Source organism: Anastrepha obliqua, chromosome 3 (assembly GCF_027943255.1).
Source record: "Anastrepha obliqua isolate idAnaObli1 chromosome 3, idAnaObli1_1.0, whole genome shotgun sequence".
In the NCBI taxonomy this organism is placed as follows: Eukaryota; Metazoa; Arthropoda; class Insecta; order Diptera; family Tephritidae; genus Anastrepha; species Anastrepha obliqua.
This window is the reverse complement of record NC_072894.1, coordinates 40,650,070-40,674,721: the sequence shown is the minus strand read 5'-3', so window position 1 is coordinate 40,674,721 and position 24,652 is coordinate 40,650,070. Positions and strand designations below refer to the sequence as shown.

Sequence of the window (24,652 nt, the reverse complement as noted above, 5' to 3'; positions counted from 1 at the left end):
AAACGACTGATAACTGGCAAACTGGCGATGAAAAATTGGATGTTTACATCAATATCAAGCGAGAGCATGAGCGACGCAGTACATGTCTTCTCTCTGCCACAAGTTACGAGTTGAAGAAATAAAAATTGTCACGAGGGGCTACCGCTATTGGAAAAACTTTTTCTTCATTTTGGTGCTTCACCGAGACTCGAACTCTGAATTTCGAATGGTAGTCACGCACCAAACCATTCGGCGACGGCGGCCGCGAGTGAATTATTTACGAGACAAAAATATTGCATTTTCCTTATAATTTGTAAGTTAAATTCGTTGACAACACTGTTCTCAATGTCTCTCTTCATTTTCTCATCGTTTAGTAACATTGATAATGTGAATTTGTGAGTTTTGAAAACGCAATAGTTAGTAATATTACTGAATTCATTTCGTAGTAGTAATTCTTAGTATCAGGTATTCAAATATTTTGTAATTTTATTGTATAAAAATCTGCTTTGCTAATACTCGAGTTTTTTAATTTCTTTAAGACATATTTTTCATTAAAAGCTGACAGCATTAAACTGAAAAAATTTTTTACGGAATAAAATTTGCTTAATAAAAGTAATCTGACTGCCGTAGACTAATGACTTTGTGCGTGCCTTTTATCGGTAGTACCTGGGTTTGAATCTCACGGTGGGCATCAAACACCAAGTGATAAAAAATATTTTTTCTAATAGCGGTAGTCTCCCGATAAGTAATGGTAAGCTTCCTAGTGACATGAGAAAGCTCCTCATAAAAAGTAATCTGTCATTCGGAAGCGGCATAAAAATGTAGACGTGCACCACAAATTGGAGGAGGAGCGTGGCCAAGCACCCAAAGGATGTAAGTAAGCATGAGTCATATATCTCCTCTTTATAGATTGCAGTTAACCTTAGATTACGAATGCAATAATCGTCATTTCGATTTGTTCACAACTACAAACGTTTTAATCGCAATCTAAGCTCATTCGCTCAATGTCTACACTCGTATTAATTGTATTTCTTAATTTTTTGAGTCTACTGCAATGATTTGCAGTCAGTTGGTAATCGTAAATCGTATCATCCAGCTTTGTTTCTCGAGATGGGCAGAATGTCTTTGCCTGAAGGTAATATCATTTTCCTACGCCAAACAATTCATGAACGCATCCGTGTCATAAATTGCACTTGGATAAACTGTCAGCATAAAATATTTATATTTTCTTCTCCTTCCCGCCTTAAAGGACCCACATAAAGCCTTCGGAATTTTCTGTATTTTTAATCTCTCAATACATTAAGCAACATGAATTGCCTAATATTGTGCATGCGGATTATGCCATAACGCCTAAATGTATATTTAAAAAATGCGAATTATTTCAGGGAGCACTTAACAGCAGTGGTAGTAAAAAATGCTGACCACGAAAAATCCCAAAAATACTGTAAAATTGTTTGTACGTAGCAAAAATTTCAAGTGCGTATTTACTTAGCGCGTATATTTTGCCAGAAGTGTCGCTTATACGCAATGTCACACTTCCTCTGGGTACTTTGGGGCGTTCATGCAGCAAATAGGCTGCAGAAAATACTTGCTATAAAAATATTTGTGCGCACCACTACTACAAGCTGTTTGTAATCAATTTATTTATGTAAAGGGATATATAGGCTGTGACAGTCAAAGCCAATATTATCCTATTATATTATCGCTTAAGCCACTGCCATATTTGCATATATGTAAATATATTTATTTCAGTGATGAAATATGAATTTACTAGTTTAGTTTTTTTTAATTCTATCGTAAAAAAAATCGTGTCTGTCATCTATATTCGAGTATGAGTATGGGAGTATGAGAATATATTTTTCCAATGCGCTAAGGGAGTGTTTCAATAAGTGCCTGAGAATTATATGCCACCTCAGACGAAATTTGTTTCCCTTTAAAAAGCATTTGAATAAAACGGACATTATTTATCTGATTGATCTTTTAAACAGCTTTTTTGTGAAAACTAAGCAGACACGTACGAGTATTTTGAAAAAAATTTGAAGAAGTGAGTTTCATGTGCTCCAGAGACATAAGATTTTGCTTAAAAAAATCGTCATAGGAACTCAAATAAAAATTACGAAGAGATGATATGGACTGGAATCATTCGCTACTATTCTACTCAATCCATAATGGATCAGTGATTTCAATTATGTCGAAATATTTTGATAAGCAAAAGCCATCCGCAAAGGAAGTGGTCATTTTTGCATTTACTTACAAAAGAGTCTTTGCGATGTTTAATCTTATACAAAATTACTTTACTTTATAAAACTTGACCGAATATTCACAATACGGCCAGCATTGAAAGAGAAGAATGGCATTCATCAGCACGAAAAGGAGTTACTTAAATCCCGCGATGTCTGGTTTCTCTGCAAAACTGATACGGCTATAAAAACACGTTGCTTAATACCAGCAGCGCTGACTAAATTGGAAAAACCTCTCCGAGCCGTTTGATATCTTCTCTATCGTGTGATTTTTTAACCTGATGTTGGAAAAGATCGGGCGAGCCGCACAATTGTTGACGTATGCCGATGATATTGACATTATCGGCCTTAACAACCGCAACAAACGAATGTCATCAAACAAACAATCGCCGCACTCGCATATCAGCGCCGACGTCAATGTTGACAGTTATGGTTTCGAGGTTGTAAGAGACTTCGTTTATTTAGGAACCAGCATTAACACCGATAACAATGTCAGCCTTGAAATCCAACGGAGAATGTTTCTTGCCAAATATGCTACTTTATACTAAGGCTCTCATTATGCCTGTCCTAACGTCGGCAAGTATCGTGGGCCATAGAACAATAAACTCTATGAGCTTTACAACGACATAGATATAGCGCAGCGAATAAAGATCCAGCGGTTTCATTGGCTGGGTCGTGTCGTCCGAATGGATACAAACGCTCTGTCTCAGAAAGTATTCGATACGGTACCAGTTGGAATGCCTCCTGGAAGTAGCTAGAGGAAGAGAAAAGCCTCATCTGCGTGGGAAACATCCGAGGGAGAAGGACTTGGCTTCACTTAGTGTGCCCAACTAGCGCCGGTTAGCACGAGAAAGAAACGGCTTTGTTAAACTCGGCCAAAATCGCTTAAGAGGTTATCGTGCCAATTAAGAAGAAGAAGAACAATTTTTATTAATAGTAAAGCAACAATAAAAAAAAATTACATTAGGACGCTATGTTAAAGAATAAAGTTTGCGTTATTTCAATTTTTAGTGATTTTTAAGCACTCTGGTAGGTTTCCAGAGCTTTCCATTTAAAAAACACGCATACAACTATACATACAAATGCCACTAGCCTAATAGCCTAAAATCTATGTGGCGAAAAGTAGGAAATCGACAGTCATAGCCGCCACCGTTGACATGCGATTTATTTGCAATTTATGATACTCAGCATCAGAAATTACAACGAAGAGGGCAACAATAAAAACGAGCACACCAAAAATTCGCAGGCAAGCAAACATGCGTTGGCGCTGAGCACTCAATCAGCATGCATACAAAATTTCCCATCGGTGCTCCAAACTTTCTAATCCCCATTGAAACTCATTCAGTATGTATGTATATGTATGCATGTATGTGTGTATGTTCTTCTGCGCACGACTCCTTCATCATTACTCGATGGACTGAACACATTAAGGCTAAAGTATCATCACATTTTCCTTACAAATATTAAATTGAATATTTTTATCAACAACCACATCAGCGGTAGGCAACGATAACAACAACAACATAATAGCACAAAAATGCACACTTGCGCATATAAAGTAAATAGCCACGAAGATGCTATCGCAAATGAGGATGAGCACAGTTGAAAAAAAAAAATAATATATGAAAGCAGTAGCCACATCAGGAGGGGAAGAAAAAAGTGAACTATCTAAGACCAATACTGCGCTTGAAGCAGCGAAAAAGCAGCTATTGTGGCATCATCTCAGTGGCTGCCGACGCCCCTAGCACTTGAAGTTTAAGTATGCCTTCAGCTTTATAGTCCTTTTTATACTCGTTTTTTTTGGTTTGTTGTTTTTGTTTTTTTTTTTTTTTTTGGTTGCCAAAACTATTTATTCGTCTATGTGTATGTATGTATGTAGGAGTGCATGTATTTATTTTCCAACTGACTATTCCTTATTTTTTCATTTATTTTCCTTACACTCTTTCACACGCATACTTTTTTTCTTTTGAGTTTGTGAAGTGTTGTGCAAACTTTTGAGTTTTCCTTGTGGCGTGTTTTCTTCTCTGCTACTCCACTTCTTCTACGTAATGGCATGACCTTTTCGCTTCTACTTGCTTTATTTGAGGTTTTTATATAGGGATTCTTATTTTATTAGACTATTTGAATTGAATGTTTTGCCCCGGCATTTTCTATGATACTAAGTGAAACATTTTAATGGAATACGAATATTTACTATTAAGAAATCGGTATTTGGTCAGAGGATGCCACTTTAAATGATAAAGCTAAAGTAATATGATATTATTAACAAATTATTCAAGTTTTTTGTGCTTTGGATCAGTCATAACTTGAAGGGTTCGGTTGCATGTTTCTCTAAAATCAACATTACTTATTGAAAACTGGGGATGGGGAAAATGCCTAGTTCAGCTGCATCCTGTTAAAACAAGGCCTTGTTGGCGGTATTTAGCTTTATTCGACCTATAATTTAATGAACTACCTATATACACCGAGACCCACATTGTTTTTTTATTGCCCACCTAACACAGATGTTTTAATTGGTCACACAAAAACTAGCTAAGTCACAACGGAGTTCCAAAATGAACTTGAACCAAAATATATTGGTTCTGTTGGATCCTATATACTTATTATTATTGTGAGGGGATTTATCACTACCCCCTGAAAGCTTTATTGTGCCCCTTAATGGAATCAAAGTATTTCTCTAAGCCTACCTTCTTCAATAACTTTTTATTTGTCCTATTTTATTGAGCTTCATTTCCTTTTATGGTATAAAAATGTTTACCCAGGTGTCTGTAAATTTCATAATTCAATACAATAATACTATTAATATTGTGCGGAATATTCCAAATAAAATACCATAACATATTAGTTAATAGGGAGGGTGTTGGTCAAATAAATCATGACTATTATTGAAAGTGCTCTCTACTAGTGCTGGGAAATATTTGTGTTGGCAGAAAACTTTTGCCAAAACATATCAAGTGAAGAAAAAATATTCAAATAACAAAAAATAAGAAGAAAAAAAAAACAAATAAATAATTTGTTTACTGCATATATCTTTTTTGAATTCTATAGCCACAATAAAGTACAGGTTTCATCACTCCAAGTTTTTTGAATTTTATTCTTCGAAGTTCGCGTTGTTTAAAACGGTCAGATCGGATGAACTGGACCTAATAAAATCCACTCGGACTTGTAACCCTCCGGGAGAACTCTCTCTCTATTGACTTTTCTCCTATCGTGAATAAAAATTGGTGCAGAATTTTTTCCTCTCTCTCACCTCTTATAACAAACCAACTCCCAAAAATGGAAAATGTGTTTGGGCTGAAAGTAGGTACCACGAATGCAAAAAGTGAGAGGATGTAATGGCACTTTCAAATGAATTTTCTGCAAGATTAGCTCTTTAAATAGACAAAAAAGTTCCGAATCTTTGCAATACTTGGCGCAAAATTAATCGCCCCATCAGCAGGGTTATACTTTTTGCAAATGACGTCGTCAATTATATTTGACAGTTGTGAACTAGACGGCTGCAGTATACAAGCAGACAAGCAATGGAGCAAGTAAAAGTCGAAATAAGGACTTCTATAACTTAAGATCATTTTTTTATTTAGTAAAAAAATTATTCCAAAACAAAATTGTGTATACAAAATTAATAATAACAACGATGCTTTTGGCAATACATAATTTTTTGGATTAAGTTTCATTACTTTTATCAACTAGTATTAAGAAAAATTTCAACAATAAAAACTTCAGACTTATTTTATTGATACTTCTTAGTCTAAAATATGTTTCCTTTCCTTTAGACAACCTGTCTTAAAACTTTCAGCCATCTGGTCTAGGACTTTACTGAGAGTGGATTTGGCGAAAGAAATGCAAACTGCTTTTCATTTAGCTGTGTATGCATTCCAAGGACCTCTAGCAAATATTTGTTTAGTCTATAGTACTTCTCTTTAATCAAAAATAAAGCTAGTATCTACATGAACTGCGTTAGTTCAGGGGAGCTTTTATAACGGCGAGTATGCTTTCTTAAATCTTAAACAAGCACATTTCTAAAGCTCCAACTCAGCAGATTATTTCACTCTTACTATTCAGAAAGCTTTATTATGCTTTTCCTAATAATATCATTCACCTTTTCCCACTTTCTCTCAACTTTATTTGAAACAACTTCAGATTTCGCACAACCGCTTCAAAGCTTGTTTTTCTTACTCCCTACATTTCATGTAAAGTATTTTACCTGAGAGTGCAGATTTGGAATAATTTCTTATCAAAAAAAAAAACACATCGGGGATAAAATAAGTCATTAAGAATATTTTTGAAATGTTGTAGACTATTCGAGCTTCAATTTTTCTGGAATGAGCAACCCATTCCTGACCACAGCAGCAACATTATCTTCAATAAGGACCTTGCGATAAAAGGCAACTTAGAACTAACTCTAATATTATTTGCTATATTTTTCAAGGTTACTTATTTCTTATTTAAGCTTTAAAAACTTATTTTTATGTGCACTAAATATCAGTAGCCATTTCGATTGTTTCTCAGTGTTCAATTTTTAATTTGATTTAGAAGAAATTTGTAGGAGAGATGCCTTGATTTGCTATTCATATCAATCGTCAAGGTGAATCTCGCAATATTCACCCTGACTATAGGGACTGAGGGAACTGTGCTATAACAATCTCTCTTATAAACGAAAATTCTTTAACTATTGCATAAGCTGATTTGAAAACAGCTGAAAAATGTGTATGAAAATTGTGAAAATTTTGCGGAGCAGAGAATGAAACTGCAAGGCACATGCGTGAACATTGCCTTGCTAAAGTTTTTTACGGAAACAAGACTTAAAAACATTCTCTACCATAAATTCTTGAGAAGGGCAAAGAATTTTAATGTCGCAGTAATAAAAAACTGCGAAGAGGTGAATGGTCTCGATTTATTTCTCGTACGGCTCATGACCTGAGGTATTGTGAGATAATGGTCAACTAGTCTAAGTTCCCCGTTAGTAAATAAATTGTAAGCACAGCTGGGTGTAGACAGTTGGTCTTCACGGCTTAGTTTGGTTGATTTCAAGTCGTCTACTATCACGGCTATCATTCTAGCCTAATGAAATATATAAGCGAAACAAACCACTATAGCAATTTCCCATCTACTCTTTCCGGCCGAGATCCTGCTTACACTCAGTGACCTTCAAAGAAATCCCGCTACCCCCTTATTCTCCCGTCTGCCTGTAGATTGGTTCTTTTTCACACTGCAGTAATTTTTATTTATTTTTTATATTGTTTGGATAGCATGACATCTATGACCTTTTATATTTTCTTGCATGGAAGACTGTGCCAAAAATTATTTTCTATGCGTTTGTATGTATTGCACTATTACATGATGGCTTACTAAGCAGTTGTTTTTGGTTTTTGTTGTAAAAAAAATTACATAACATGCTAAGAGTAATGATCATAAAAATTTTCGAATGAGGCAAAGACCAGAGTCAGAAGGCTGTAAAGTCTGCATTGATTAGTAAACGGTCAATAGGAAAGTGTAATTAAAGTAAGTAAGATAAGATGGACAAAAGGAGAGTGTACTTGTAAGCTATAAAAACCGAAATAGGGCACAAATTTTAAAAAGGAAGTTTAACTGAGCATTAGTAAAAAAAAAGATATGGGATATCTTATCATAACTTTTCGTATCCCATAAGCTTGGTGAAAATTTAAATAAAACTGGAAACAAAATGAAATTCTATGGGAGGGTGATGCAGGTTAGGTTAGTATGGTTGCCCAGGGAGTGGGCACACTTGGACGAAGAGAGATTCGTCCTTTGTGATACCATTGTCAAGGAAGTGAGGAGAGGGGAAGGACCGATGAGGTGCAGGGAGAGGGCGGGGAGAGGTGGTGATGGGAAGGTTAGGAGCGTGCGGATTATGAACGATGACTATGTTTGCGTCAACCGCTTAATGCTGCTGATGAAACTCATCAGATTTTTAATGTCAGCGCCAGCTATCTCAGCAGGCGTGGCAAAGAAGTAAGAGCCAAGATGCCTGAATCTTAGCCCCGCCAGGGCAGGGCAGCTAAGGAGAAGGTGCTGAGATGATGCCACCTCATCCTCCATACATCTAGCACAGAAAGGACTCGAGATGATTCCAAGTCTCACAGCATGCATTCCTCGCGCATTGTGTCCTGTGAGAGAACCCACTAGATTGGAGAGCTGATATTTTGTCAGCCTCAGAAGCTCACCCGAGCGCCTTCGGTCCACACGTGGCCAGAAGGATTTCGCGACTTTGCACGTTTGTGCATTTTCCCAGCGCTCGCTGAGTTTGCGCGATGCCCATCTTTCCAGGAGCAGACCGCAGGTAGTCAGGGGGATTCCAATTTTCTCCCTCCGCGGGGAAATCACCTCACATGTCCCTTGTCTAGCCAGCTCATCCGCCTCACAGTTTCCCGCAATGTCGCTGTGACCGGGAACCCAGATGAGGCTGATGTCAAAGAATTCGGACACAGTCGAAAGTGAGGTCAAGCATTCCTTGACCAATTCCGAATGCACCGTCATAGACCCGAGGGCCCTTATTGCCGCTTGGCTATCGGAGTAAATATTTACCTTCTTGACTGTTAGTACACATTTGAGCAGACAATCAGCTGCCTCCTTGATTGCGACTACCTCTGCCTGGAACACACTGCAGTGGTCCGGTAACCTGAATTTTAGTCTGATGGGGAGCCCTTCGCAAAAGACTCCTCCGCCAACCTTTCCTTCCAACTTCGATCCATCCGTGAACAAGTTCACCAGGCCCTGCCCCCAAGTGTAGCCCCCCGTCCACTCTTCCCTTGACGGAATGTGAGTGGTGAATGTTCCGGTTGGACTAAATGAGGGTATACACTGGTCTGTTGACAGAGGGATGAACTCAAAGTTTCTAAGGATGCTTGAGTGCCCATAAGGGAGATTGAGCTTATAGCTCCAGCCCCTCAGTCTGATTGCGGTACGTGTAGCGGCAGTTCTGCCTGCGATATCTACGAGTACCACATTTAACATTGCGTTGAGCGCCAGAGTAGGAGTCGTTCGAAGCGCCCCACTGATTCCAATGAGTGCCGACCTCTGAACTCTTTCCAGCTTCTTCACCAATGTCGTCTTCTCTAGTGAGTTCCACCAGACTATGACTCCATATAACAAGATAGGCTTTACAATGGTATTATACAGCCAGAAAACAACTCGAGGCGAGAGGCCCCATCTTTTGCCAATTGCACCCTTGCACCCATACAAGGCGATTGTTGCCTTCCTCACCCTTTCCTCAATATTGGGCTTCCATGTAAGCTTGCTGTCAAGAATAATACCAAGGTACTTCACCTTGTCAGAAAGCATCAGAGTAGCGCCCCCTAGTGAGGGAAGTTGAGCTCTGGGTATTTTATATTTCCTCGTAAATAGGACGAGCTCCGTCTTAAGAGGATTCACCGACAGGCCACAATCCGTTGCCCATCTAACAACTGCATTCAGATATCCCTGCATCAAGTTGTACAGAGTATCCAAAAATTTTCCTCTAACAATTAGTGCCACGTCATCCGCGTAGGCAATTACCCTGCAGCCTCCCTTCACCAGCTCCTCCAGCAGATCATTTAGAACAACAACCCAGAGGAATGGGGAGAGAACCCCACCTTGCGGAGTGCCTCTACTCACCTGCCGGTGGATGGAGATACCGCCCCACTCTGCCGTGACAGTTCTGTCGCTAAGCATTTTGTGGATAAGTCTTATAAGGTCGGTTTCGACCCCTAGTTTACCTAGAGACCTGGTAATTGCTTCCGGAAGGACGTTGTTAAAGCCCCCTCAATGTCGAGGAAGGCGCCTACCGCAAACTCCTTCTGAAGAAGAGACTCTTCGATTTCTTCCACGATTATATGTAGGGCAGATTCCACCGATCTACCCTTGCAATAAGCATGTTGAGTATGCGACAGTCGGGTGATGCACAATTTAGCACAAAAAATCTCATGACCAAATTAATAGGTCCTGTACTGTCGACAATTGAAAGAAAGCAATGTACGGATTTTAGTCAAAAGGAGAGGAATTCTGTTATAGTAGGCTCACTAGAAACTCGGAAGTTTGTATGGGCGGTACTTATGTATCCACTGTTCACTTTACTATTCATGTGACCTTCCTTCTCTGTCCATTGCGAAATAATTTTGCCATTGAAATAATCGTCTTAAGAGAGGCGAAATCAACGCTCCTTGCTTTTTTCCAAAAGGCAAAAGGGTTCCTTTAAAGTGACGTAAGACGTAATAGAATTACATATCTTTACATCGTAAATAAGTGGTCGAATGTCTATATTTGAGCGGATTCGGATGATTCTAACTATCCTAAATAATGATTTTAATTTCATGCAACACAAATAAGTCTCCTTGGCACCTATACTAGAAATCATTTCATTCTGAACAAATTACCGGAAAAATACTCGCAGTAACCAGATGCATTAATCCGAAATTTAACTGGCATTATTTCTTTTTAAAGGGTTTTGAAAAATCAAATTGATTGGGCAATCTTTATTGCTTTTGTAAAGAACCATTAGTGATATTTATTTTTAAAAGATAATCCCTTTCAAATGTTGGCCACAACTGCGCCGTAATTTGACCACTCGTAAATACCAATTTTTAATGACTGGCTGGAGAACTTCGGTCGGTATCTCGTGAATAACTTTACTAATGTTGGCTTCTAATTCCCCAATTCAAGCCCGTTTATCCACAAAGCATTTAGATTTTACATATCCCTACAAGTAAAAGTACAAAGGTGATATCACACGATCTTGATGGCCAATAGACCAATTCACTGGTCCAGGACGAGAGATAAATTGCTCGTCGAAAGGACGTCGTAGTAAATCTATTGTTTCACGGACTGTATGGGAAGTAGCGCCTGCTCCGTTTTGTTGGAACCAAATATTGTGGAGATCACTGACTTCAATTTCTGGTATCAAAAAGGCAGTTATCATGGCACGATAGCGTTCGCCATTCACTGCTATATTGGTGCCAGCCTCGTCTTTGAAGAAATATGCGCCGATGATTCATCCAGCCTATTAACTGCACCAAACGTTTGCCTTCAAAGGATAGATTGGCTGTTCTTGAATTGCTTTGGTTTGCTCTTCAGCTCAAATACGGCAACTTTAATTATTGACTTAGCCATTAAGCCAAAAACGTTGGTCGAATATGTACACAATAATGTGGCCTGAGTGCGCGATGAACACTTTGCACGGAGCGTCGATTTTCGTAATTCAGTGGCATGATTTGTATACGTTTTTGAGGCATAAATCTTTCCATGCTGAAATGTCAATGAATACTGAAAAAAGTTATGTATTTAGTTTGACAGTAGTCACGCCTGATCTGTCAAAAAACCATTTGGGAGAAAATACCTGCAATCCCGACTACTGCAGTCCCTTTTAGGCTGCACTAATGGCAAGAATGAAAGCCGTGATACAAGCACAATGTGATGCCTAGAGATGATATTTACATTTTCACTGATAGTCAGGTGAGGATAAAATCCCTCACAAAACAGTCGACCAACTCCAAGAGAGCCATGAAATAACGCGCATCTCTTGACAAGATGGCTAAGTCATTTCACCTAATGATAACATGGGTTCCTAGCCATTGTGACATTGAGGAAAACTGCAAAGCCTATGAACTAGCGAAAATCGGTACCAAATTAACTGATGAGTACATAGACAATGATATAGGTATACCCCTGCAAACATGTAAACTACGTATCCGCGAAGAAATTGTAAGAGTAGCGAATGATGGTGTAATGAAGCCCCATGCAAAATAGCTCCACAGCTGTGGCCGACTCTCAATGCTAAACGTACGGAACTTCTACTAAGAAGAGATAAGCACAATCTGAACGCACTGATTTCAGTTATTACGGGGCACTGCCTAATCGGTAGGCACGCCCAGAGAATGGGTGTGCAAACAAATGACTTCTGCAGACAAGGAAAAGAAAGAGACGATCCCACAGCTTCTGTGTCACTGTCCTGATCTATCCAGATGTAGACTCGCCATTTTTGATGGGCAATCCTTTAGTGAGATAGAAGATCTCGGCTCTGTCGAAATTAAGGATTTAAAAAAATTTTTGAAAAGTACTCATTGGTTCTAGGAGGGATAAGAGCTAGTTCCTCCGCGGCATCACAATGGGCCATGAGCCTGAGTGTGCCCTATAGTGGACAACCGCTTCAACCTAACCTAACCTCCAATCTGATTATCCTTTATATTTCTAAAGTGAAAAACTTAACTTTCGTTCGTTTATTAGTTTCTTACAGAATTTGTTTAGGATTTCATTATAATGTAAGTATGAACAAATTTTTTAAGGTTTAACCAATTACCGCACCTGAAAAAAGTTTCATTTAGTTTCATGCAAATAAAAAAAACGAATTCTGTATAAAAATTTAATGCACGAAATGGAGTATTGTAAAATGTTTTAATAGCATAGAATAGGCGTTTTTTCTCGTTTAACTCATCTAAAACTGGTTATTTTAGAAACATATTGAACTAGAACTTTTTCTAGTTAGTAAGAGCTGGTACTTGACACTTCGAAGGGCATCGCCGTGTTAAAAAATACCACTTTCTAACTAGTTGAGCTAAAAATTAGCTGGTAATATTCTTTGCGGCCGCTGTAGCCGAATGGGTTAGTGCATGACTACCATTCGGAATTCATAGAGAGAACGTAGGTTCGAATCTCGGTGAAACACCAAAAGTAAGAAAAACATTTTTCTAATAGGGGTAGCCCCTCGGTAGGCAATGGCAAACCTCCGAGTGTATTTCTGGCACAAAAAAGCTCCTCATAAAAATATCTGCCGTTCGGAGTCGGCTTGAAACTGTAGGTCGGCCAAACAGCCAAAAAGGGTGTATATACATATGTATATATATTTACCTCCTTAATACATAAATTTACATGTTTTAGTAAGAGTGAATATATATGTATATGCATACAAACAATATGTATATTTCACGATTTCATTGAGGGCACCATTGTATCTTTGGTTCAAAAATAACTTTCAGGAGAATGAATAGTTTATGTTTCTTTGGCAAAGGAACGTAATGTTTTTCCTACTGAACCATTTGAACGACCCATCCAATTTGTCACTGCCGCTTTGAAGTGCTGAAAATGTTATTGGAGACTAAAAATTCATTACAATGATTTCATTACAACACTCGTAACGCAGATGTTTACCATCCATGTTTTACCATTTATATATTTTTTTTTTGCCATACTAGACTTTTTTTTGGCTCAATTTTTGTCAAAGCCATAACAAACGAATTTTCTTGAATCAACGGAGCAATTTCTCTATGTATACAAGTATTAAATATTTATGTGAAGATAAATGTGTGCATGTTAGATTTGTTTTTATCTCTGACCCTCTGGCTCGTTTTGCCGGCGACACTTATTTTTATTGTTTTTGCGTATTCAACAAATTGTATTGCTTTTACTTGAGTAATCAGTAACACATACCAAGTCATTTAACAGGAAAGTGATCAATTCAAGCTCAATTTGGTTGTAAATATGACGCCTCAACATTTCACTTATAAATTTAAGCGAAACAATTGTATATGTGGCCTTAGTGGAAATAAAGTATTTTATCATGCATACATGCATGTATGTGCATATGTATGTATGGTTGAGCTTAGTCCTTCCTGTTTCTGTTTCTCGAATTTCATATTATTGAAATTGTATTTATTTTCATGGAACGTAAAATTTATACGACCGAGCCAAGAAGAATAAATGTCGGACCACAGACACATTACATTCGACATTGGTAATTTTCTTGACATCAAATTAGCTTTCAGAAATCCAAGGAAGACCAACTGGCAGCTCTTGCGTTTCACTATTGAGGAACGCGTGAACAGCTCGAGCACACCAAACCTGAATGAGCACGAGCTTAAGACCAAAGCTGAACAGCTACGCCCAAATGTTTTAACAGCTGAATACAACTAACCCCAAAGAATAATAAAGACCTCATGCGCCGTCCCTTGGTGTAATAAAAAACTTGCACAACAGAGATACCAGGCCATAAGACTGCTTAACAAGCGTTCGCACAACAGTCAGCTCTACGTTATCGGAAAGACCTGGACTTATATCTAGCCAAGGACTATCCCTCTAGCAGCATTCCCGTACATGTTTGGAAATGCTTATTTTGCTAAAATAACAACAACTGCTTAATAGAGTAAAGATGTTGGGTGATTGGAACAATTACAGACTTTCTCTAAGTCCAATAACAAACTAACTTCGAATAATAAAGCGTTGAGGAGATCCAAGAGAGTTACATGGAGGGAACTCTGTTTGTGAATCAATAACTTCCCAGCTGCGATAAGTCTATAGAAAGCTCTCTCAAAGGGTGATACTTATGATATTTGCACTCCCAAAGAACCGAATGAAAGCTTTACATAGCATCCGGAAGAATTACAAACTTTTTCTTGAGACAAATTTCAGTACATTTATGATACAGGAGGAGATCAGGAAGCGGTAGGTAAAAAAGCATAGAGAAGAAACGAAGGCTACGCTAGGAGTACTAAGGCCTTACAATATTTCTGACCGAAAGAGCGAAAATTTCATAGAAAATAAAAAAAATCATACAGAGTTGCTATAGTACCAATGCACCATGCAACAAATTTATAGAAATTTTGAGATATATAGTACTATACATATGTATATTCTAAGTTGGGCACTCTGAGAGTCACCTAAGCCTCGCATTGAACCCGATCAAACTAATAGATAAAATAGAAATCTATGTCATAGAAATCTATGTCAGAGACAACTTCAAAGCGTATCTGTAATTTTTTAGACAGTCAGGCAACCTTGCGTGCACTGCAATTCCCTACAATAACATCCAAGCTCGTTGAGGAACGCTTCACTCTTTTCAATATCCTGGGAGCAAGGAACAACGTTTTTGGGATGGGTACGAGAACTTGAAGGTTATGGTGGAAACAAGCAGGCGGACCGAGTAGCGTAGTTAGACGCTGCTTCAAAATTCTACGGACCGAAATGCTTTCGTCAGTCAACTCAAGGTCACATAAACTAGGTTCCCAAAAACTGGAAAGACAATGAAGTTTCACGACACTGACTGGAGAGAAGAGGACAGAAGTATACTCCCTCAAGAATATCATCAAAAATGCTCTTAACCGTGGATATAGAGGACTTACAAATTCGCTCTGGTTACTATACTGGGCATGAGGAGATGAAACTTCAGAGCATATTCTCTCGCAAGTCGAAAATTCATCCATCTAGGTGGTGTGACTATGGATCGATTGCTAATATGAAACAAAAATCCTAAGAAGCGCTCAAATTCATTAGAAGACTGCGGTTATAGGCTCCCGTTTCAACACAAATGGCCGTATGAGAGGTCGCGGTGCACTGCACTAATAATAGTAATGTGCATGCACCAATAACAACTACAAATGAAGTTGTCCCGATTTAAATAGTCAAAGAGTAATAGGTTAAAGTCGATAAAAACAAAGCGAGAGTAGGTTTTAAATTAAAACACTAAACAAAATAAGTTAAAATAACCACTTTTGACCCTTCGGTGACTGACCATGCTATACCAATTAAGATTTTGATATTATTTACTCGTATTTGTCTACAATGATTGCCTCATATACTCGTATGTACAGGGTTGGCCATATTAAACTGACCCATTGAGTAACCCTATAACTTTTTACTGTAATTTGAAATCTAAGGTTTACGTCAACAAGCCAAAGACACTAGGCGCACTTAAGGCCAATATCCGACGGGAAATAGCCGCCATATCGGCCGAGACGCTGGCCAAAACTATGGAAAACCCCGAAAAACGGGCACATTACGCTATACGAGCTAAGGGCGACCACTTGCGCGATATCATATTCAAAAAGTGATGTAAACGAATCTCCTTGAACTAAATTAAATGTTTTTCACAATGAAACACAAAAAAATGTTTTTTTTTCCATATTTTTTTAATAATCACATGGGTCAGTTTAAGATGGCCAACCCTGTACATATCCAAATACGTGCTAAGGGCGACCACTTGCGCGATATCATATTCAAAAAGTGATGTAAACGAATCTCCTTGAACTAAATTAAATGTTTTTCACAATGAAACACAAAAAAAATGTTTTTTTTCCATATTTTTTTAATAATCACATGGGTCAGTTTAAGATGGCCAACCCTGTACATATCCAAATACGTGCTAAGGGCGACCACTTGCGCGATATCATATTCAAAAAGTGATGTAAACGAATCTCCTTGAACTAAATGAAATGTTTTTCACAATGAAACACAAAAAAATGTTTCTTTTTCCATATTTTTTTAATAATCACATGGGTCAGTTTAATATGGCCAACCCTGTATTTAAGAATGAAATTTGTTTTGTGCATAGAAATGTCGTACATCGGTGGGAGTGGCAAACGAACATCTATACCTTCATTGCCATCTTTGGTACAATTGTACCACAATTATATTTGTAAGGAAAATGTATGAATAATTCTTTTGCATCATCTTTCTTCTCTTGTTTTCAATGTATTTTTTTTTTTTTTTTTTTTTTTTTTTTTTTTTTTTTTTTTTTTTTTTTTTTTTTTTTTGTATTTTACTGTTTCAATGAGTGAATATTTCTTGTGTGAAATAAATGTTTGTTTTAGCTATACTAGCGTATTTTGTGAATTTCTAAAAATCAGACTTAGGATTTTTCCCAAAGTGTTTTCTTTATACTGAATTTATGTGCTTAGGTGTACTCACAACCAAATGAATTGCCCTCGAAGGCTGAAGATTATCTGGTCAACATGTTAACTTCACGAAGGTATTTACTAATGAGTGAACGAGCAAGGATGGTCGGATAACTTAGCTTTATACATATATGGCGCATGATGATGATTAGAACATCGAGTCAATTGATTTCGTGGAAGATGAAGGTTTAGATGAAGGTTCTTATTGTGTTCTAAATAAGAAAGAAGCTTCATATGCAGAAGCAGTAACGCGTACTGAGTGTAACGCAGACGCAGACGTGGAATATGATGAAGAGAAGTCATTGAATTTCCAACATCAACCAAATACGGGCACATAATATCGTTCGTCAGCTAGAAGGCCCATGAAAACCTCTAGAATACGTTTCTCACATAGAAATGGTAGGCAGAATTGTCAGAGAGACAAATAAAAAAGCTGAAGAGGTTTTCAGAAACACGAATTAAACGAAACCTCTAGCGCAGCAGTGGATATGGACAATTGATATGGACCATATGATGGTCCCAGGTGTCACAAAATCCTACTCACAGCATAGCGCTCAACTATGGAAAACATATTGATTTCCGATATTGGAGCTGGATCAATAAGTAATACGTTCAATAAGCTCAATTTTAATTTTAATCGACTTCGTAAAGCAACCGATGTTGTGACTGGAGATGAAAAATAACAATACATACTAATAAAAAATTTGGATGCACAATATATTAAAACTTAATATCTCTTATGTTCTTAATGCGATAGACCACACTTTCAGTATAAAATACATAGTGGTACATAGAATACCTATCAGTGGAAGGGTTGTGAGATAAGATATCCCAGAAGCATTAGTAAATATGTTCAAGCGGACTGAAAGTTTCATAATATACAAAATAATTTCACTAAGACTTGGATTTTTTGACTGTAAAACTACAGGTAGGAGTCCAAGAAACAAAATAGTGCTTAAATGAGCAGAAAGAAAATAAAATGTTTAATATAATATAATAGTTCATAGTTTGGCTTGTAGTGAACTGCATATTATTATGCAAAAAACATTTATATATGATAATCATTGCTAGCCTGTTGTGCAAAACACACATTGCAGCAGTTAATAAGAGGGCGACAAAAATTCAAGGTGCAGTAGCTAAACCAATGAAGGCTCTGGCCGACCCAGCTAACAGCCTAAAAACTCTTGGCAAAAGTAACACAACTTATCATCACGCTACTCTCGAGGGGTATGCACTTCAAGCTAAGACCTCTGCTTAGAGCATTAAGTGACTTCAGTATATCGGTCTTACGAATTTGGTCGTACAATTTAGTACGAAGCATTATGTGTGGTTGGTAGTATAGTGCTTGTCGAAATCCAGCCAATCTGCCTCCAATTTCAGAGCCCTCATGTTGTCCAAATTTAGAGTCCAATACCAAAAAGTTCCAACTGGAGGCAGCAAAGTAACTTCAAGTAACAACCATCGAAGCAGATTACCTGACAAAGAATTATAGTTGCGCCTCTGCTGCGGTGAAAAAATGTTTAATATTAAATACCAAGACAATGAACCTCAGTATGCAAATGTAATTTCAGGACTAGTTCAGAATCATTGGACCTATTTTGTATACAGTCAGTATATGCACAAACCCATTTCAGACGTTAATTGTGGAAATTGCAAAGTGCGTGTGGAGAAACATCACTAAATATATGCATATGTATACGTACTTATGCATACACAAATTTATGCATAAAAATGTTAGTGCGTGTGTCACCATTTTAACGAGAAAATGTCGATTATGTGTTGCTTGAAAAAAGCGTTGAAAAACAGCTTCAACAACAACAATGTCACAACTTGCGGCATTCGCATGCTTATACCTACCGCAGAAGAATTTGCATTGCTGACAACCGCAACGACAGTGCCGACGACCGCTTAAGTATCTGTGCGCATCCACCCTGGCGTATTCGCGTTGATTAAAAAGGATATTATTTACATGTGTAAGTATGCGGCTACACATATATATATATGTACACTTGCCCTGCAGGGAAAAACCAACCATTAGTATAGATACATTCTAGTTTAGGTTCTGGTATTTAATAGAAGAAATAATACCAGTTCCTCATTGACTAGAATAATACCAGTAGTAAAATAATCAGCAAATTAGTTTATTTATTTATATATATTAGATAAATGATAAGTAAATTTTTTTTTAACTCTATATCCAAGTCTGTCAAATAAAGGCAACAATCGATTAATATTTCCATGAACTTGTTCCACTTTATATGTAGCCTCGCGTCACAGGCTACTAGGATTAGAGGCACGGATTTACCTATATTGTAATACTAGCTCTGTTTAAGCTTTAAAACGTCGAAATAAATAATCATTTCACACCATTTATGCATGAATTGTTTCCATACACTTACGAGTGCATAACAATGCCATGTTCACCATTTTCGCCATAACTAAAATTTTTTTGCAAACACTAGACGCAATTTTATTCCATACTTGTGCGCAGAAAAAGACTCACAGTAACCGGTCGCATAAAATATGAGTACGAAATTAAACTTCTTCTTCTTCTTAATTGGCGCGATAAGTCGTTTTCTTTCTCATGCTAAACGGCGCCAATTGAACACACCAAGTGAAGCCAAGTCCTTCTTCACCTGATCTTTTCAACGCACTGGAGGCCTTCCGCTTCCTCTGCTACCACCAGCTGGTGCCGCATCCAATACTGTCAGAGCCGGAGCGTTTGTATCCATTCGGACGACATGACCCAGCCAACGAAACCCCTGGATCTTTATTCGCTGTGCTATGTCTATGTTGTCGTAAAGCTCATCGTTCCATCGCCTGCGATATTCGCCGTTGCCAACTAAACTAGCAATAAATTTATTGATCTTCTTAAATTGAATACCTTAAATTTTATTTATTTTTTAGTTCTTTTAAAGCATTTTTGAATAAATTTTTGAATGTGTAACGAATTACTCCACCTGAAAAAAGTTTTATTAATAAAAAATCTATTTCCGCATAAACTTTTTACATTTGAAATATTATATAATATTTTTAAAGCGTGGGAATGGACTGGAGTGAATATTTTGCTTTATGTTTTAACTGAATATTTTTGAAACATATAGGACAAATTTTGTTTTTAGCTTTATGAACTGGTATTTTAACTATCGGCAAACAAATAAATAAACTTAAATTTAATTTAAAGCAGTAGCAGCTGAAGGCCTACGGCTAGTTCCTGTTTGTCTAAAAGTTATGGTTTAATAAACAAGTAGTTATTACAAAGAAAATATTAGTGCAACTGGTGTGTCATATTTCATAGAAAATATTGCTTCTTTCTAAAAATCCGGAAAACAATTTTATACTTGTTTCATAATATAGGGTTATCTAATAAGAGGTGTTATTTTGATATTCAAAGAAAAATGTTATTTTTTTAATATAAATGATCGGATATTTATTTCATTGTAAAGAGGAAGGTATGCCGTTAATAGTGGAAAATAACTTCAGGCAAATTACCACCACGACCACGCTTACAGGACAATATCCTTCTCATGAAATTTTCCATAACCGAATTGCAAGGTGGCTTCCCTATGTCCTCGATAGCCTCACGAATTCCACATTTGAAGTTTTGAATCGACCCTGGGCTGTTGGCGTAGACCTTCTCTTTCAAGTGGTTCCAAAAAAAATCACAAGGTGTTAAATCACAAGATCACTGTGGCCAATTGTGATCACCTATTCGAGAGATAACACGGCCCGGAAACTTTTCCAGTAAAAGATCAATGGTTTCGTTGCTTGTGTGGCACGTAGCGCCTTATTGAAAATAAACATTGTCCAAATCAATATAATCCAATTCCGGCCATAAAAATCGTTAATCATCTCTAATCTAATCTAAATAACACCTGTTATTGGAAAACCCTTAAGTAATGAATAGATCTTACAGATTGGAAATCTGTATCGAATTATAAGTGGCTCGAGCTGTTGCGCATTTACTTGTGAGGTGGTTAACTGACATTTTGTTATTGTTGCACAGCGCGCACGGAGGTTTGCCAGCTGATTTGGAATCGGGTAATGGCGACGGCTTCCCGACGTGATACTGTCGTTGGATAGAGAAGTGGAGTTTTTTTTTTTTTGGGTTAATATGTTTGCAAAAGTGCGTGAAATTATTCGAATTGGCAGCTTTTTTTATGTCTTTACTGTTGTAGAACGATGCAATGATGAGTGGCGCTTTGGTGGCATAATTGGCTAATTCATCTATTTTTGCATTACCACAAATGCCAAATGACTTGGTGTCTAGAGTAATTTAAGTGTTTTGTTGTTGCTATGAAAAAATTTATTTATTGTAGGTTCCGTGTTGTTAATGTTTTTTATAGCTGCGATTACCGAAAAAGAATCAAAACAAATAAACGTTTTTCTTTTATGCTTTAGTGCACATAAACATGCCCGAAGAATTGCTTCCATTTCTGCTGCGAAGATAGATGCGTAGTTAGGGAGAATGACATTTTTGAGAACATTAAAATTTTCTTGGACAACACTAAATGCTGTAAGGGTGTCTGTTGACCCATCTGTAAGCAGTAATTCCCATTCGTAATAGTTGTCCACGATTGCTAGAAACTCTTTTCCAAAAATTGTAAGGCTTTTGTTCTTTTTTTGCCACTGGTATAGACATGTTGTTTGCATCTGATGGTATATGCCAAGTCGAGAAGGAAATCATGATTTTTGGCGAAGAACAAAATTCGATAAAATAGCAAACTGTGTTGATATTTCTGTTCAATAAGTTTGTCAAGTCATGATGATCATTTAACACTTAACAGCAAATTTACTTTGAAAAAAATAAATTTGTTCCCGAAGAATGGGCTCCGAGCCAAGGAAGGTGGCCCTAGAGCCCGTTTTGCCACTGCCTTCTAGAGCCATCAAAGCTATGGTTAGCAAGCGGGTTACTCTAACTCACAAGCAAGCTTGGCAGGCTGAGAGAGGCTGCAGATGGACAAAACTGATGTTACCTGTCACGTCCGACTTACTGTCGCAGTTTCTCCCGCCACTAAACTGAAGGGATTGTAGACTGCTGGTTGGATTGATGACGGGCCACTTTGGCAAAACACATGGAAAAGGTGGGCAACTCAGACAGTGCACTCTGCCCAGCATGTTGAGAGAAGGGTGAGACGAGGGACCACTTTCTGTGCATCTGTCCAGCCTTCGCTCAAATCAGGCTTGAAGTGATCACCTTGGCTCCTTGGCACAAGATCTACTCAGATTTTTTCGGAGGTCGAGTAGATATAAAGAAAATTTAAACGGCGGAGATATGCCAGATATCAAGTTCACAAAATGAATGCCATGAAATTTTCCACCAGATTATAATAAGAAATGCTTTACAACAATATTTCGGTTTCGTATTTTCGTTTTAAGTTTTCGAGCTTACTCAAGCCACTCGCTAACATGGAGAAAAGACAGAAGATAGAACACGAACTGGTTGAGCCGAAAGGTGAACTGGTGAGGTATCCTAGTTCACAACTATTGCAGTATTTTCCCTGCAGGGTGCATAAACATGTATACATGTATGCGATGAATAGAGAAATAAGCGTTTGTATGAATTTGCGCGTGAAAACTCATATTTTCTAAAATACGAGCATATAAGTATACTATTGCTTAGGCTTATGCCTCTTGAGCATATGTAGGTTTAAGTATTTTCTAGTAAAAATATACATATCTCTTCAGGTATAAACACACACCTACATACATACATAAGTATGCGTACTTGTAAAGGCTACATATGACGGTGAATAGAAGCTTAATGCGGTGATATTTCTTAATTAAACGTTGCTTGTTTTTCGGTCGCTTGATGGTTTATGAAGTTGCCTGCAAAAGCACGTATTTCACCCTCTAACACACGGCCTTGCCATAAATATGACTACAGCGCCTAAATGTAAACCTCTTGTGGTGCAAAGAAAGTAAGTAAATGTATTTGCCAAACCGCAATTTAATCCAGCAATATCGCGTAAATTACAACACGTACAAAATGCCAAGTGCATGCATGTACTCGTACATCTCCTTGTAGTGGCAGTTTGTAGATGTCAGCCGCATAGGTAAGCGGTGTGTGTAGTTAGCGCGGTTTCATATTTGTGCTAGTAATTTACACCAGACTCTATGCGTAATAAATTAAAAATATAAATTATCTACATGCGTGTATGGAAAATGTGCCAAGTGTTATTGCTTTCACAGACAAATACACGAAAATGTGTATGTAATATTACATATTTGCATTTTCTCACTACATTTAAACTTAAGTCGTTTTAAGATTGTTGAATGAATTTTTCCACAAAGCTGAACTGGTAGAAATTTTATCAATACCCACAAGGTAACATTTTAAGTTTAGTAAAAAATATCGGCAAAGTATATCGATTTTCAAAAATTATCAAGAATGGGTGATATGCAATTGAAATAAAAAGTGTTCAGCATCAATGTATCAATTTGGTTATCTCTTCATCTTTCACAGCGTTACAATGCTCGTGCAAAGCGGTCAATGTCGAGCTTTTACTTCATAGTTACGTATTCCCAAATCCTAGAGATCGTTTTTTACTGCATCTATTCATCGGTTCCTCGGTCTGCCTTTGACCTTTACGACCATTAGCTTTCCTGTCATGGCTTTCTTCACGGCACAGTCAACAGTCATATGAGTAACATCACCTAGCCATCTTATGAGACGTGCTTTAACAAAACGTACAGCTGTCTCATTCTGAGTAGATCATTTTGTTTGGATTTGTACTGGCTTCTGTAGGTACTATCATCCATTCTTTTTTTCTTTCCATGCTAATAATCAGCGCAAGAGTCCACACCTTACATCCATAAGGGTCCTGTACAAACTTAGCTTTGTACTTATAGTTTTAGACAGGAGTCGAGACTGCAGAAGTTGAATTACTGCTACATGCGAACATAACTCCCAAATACTTAAAATGCCTTGACTTCAGCAAATATGGTTTTGCTCTCGTTGGCAAACTTACCAATACCGTTCGTAGCTTTGTTAATTGTTAAAAATCTTTCTTTTAAATCGTTTGTATTCCTCGAGATAATAGCGCTATCATCTTCGTAGTGCACATATTTGGGTTAATTTAATTAACAAAGTATCACCTTTGTTGACTTCCTTTACGAAGAATTGCAGCATCAAATTAAATATGACAGTTGAAAGGGCATCAACTTGTTTTACACCTACTTCAATAGAGAAAGAATCTGTGGGCTTCCATTGAATGATCACTTTTTCTTTTGTATTTTTGAGCATTGCGCCAACGAGCCTGATTAGTTTGGCTGGTATTTCAAGATTTAGCAGTTCATGGTGAATCCAAACTCTTTTAACACTGTCGAAGTCTTGTTTGTAATCAGCAAAAAGGTAGTGAACTTCTAGCCTACGTATTCGTAATGTTTTTCAAACAATTGGCTAAGAACAAAAGATTGGTCGATTGTTGATTTGCCTCCACGGAATGCGCATTGGTAGTCATCATTTATGCTTCCTACATATTCGTTGATTCGTTCATAGAGAACATTTCTAAAAAACTTGTAAACAGTATTAAGCAGTGAGATACCACGATAGCTATTGCATACTCTCTTATCTCCTTTCTTGTGTATTCGAAAGATTATGCAGCCTAGCCAATCAGATGGCATTAATTATTTTTCCCAAACGTCCATTGTTAAGGGGGTGGAGGTACGTGTGTGGCTCCTCAACACCTTCTTTCAAGAAGTCAGCCGGCATCGAGTGTTCGCCGCTTGCCTTTCCACATCTCCAGTTTTTTGAGAGCCACTATGATTTCGTCA

General features: G+C 37.5%; 1 protein-coding gene across 1 annotated transcript in view; it reads right to left on the bottom strand.

The window, feature by feature from the left end:
- LOC129241687 (cell adhesion molecule Dscam2-like) overlaps positions 1-24,652 on the bottom strand; it is a 309,207-nt gene that overhangs the window by 200,270 nt on the left and 84,285 nt on the right. The window lies entirely within an intron of this gene.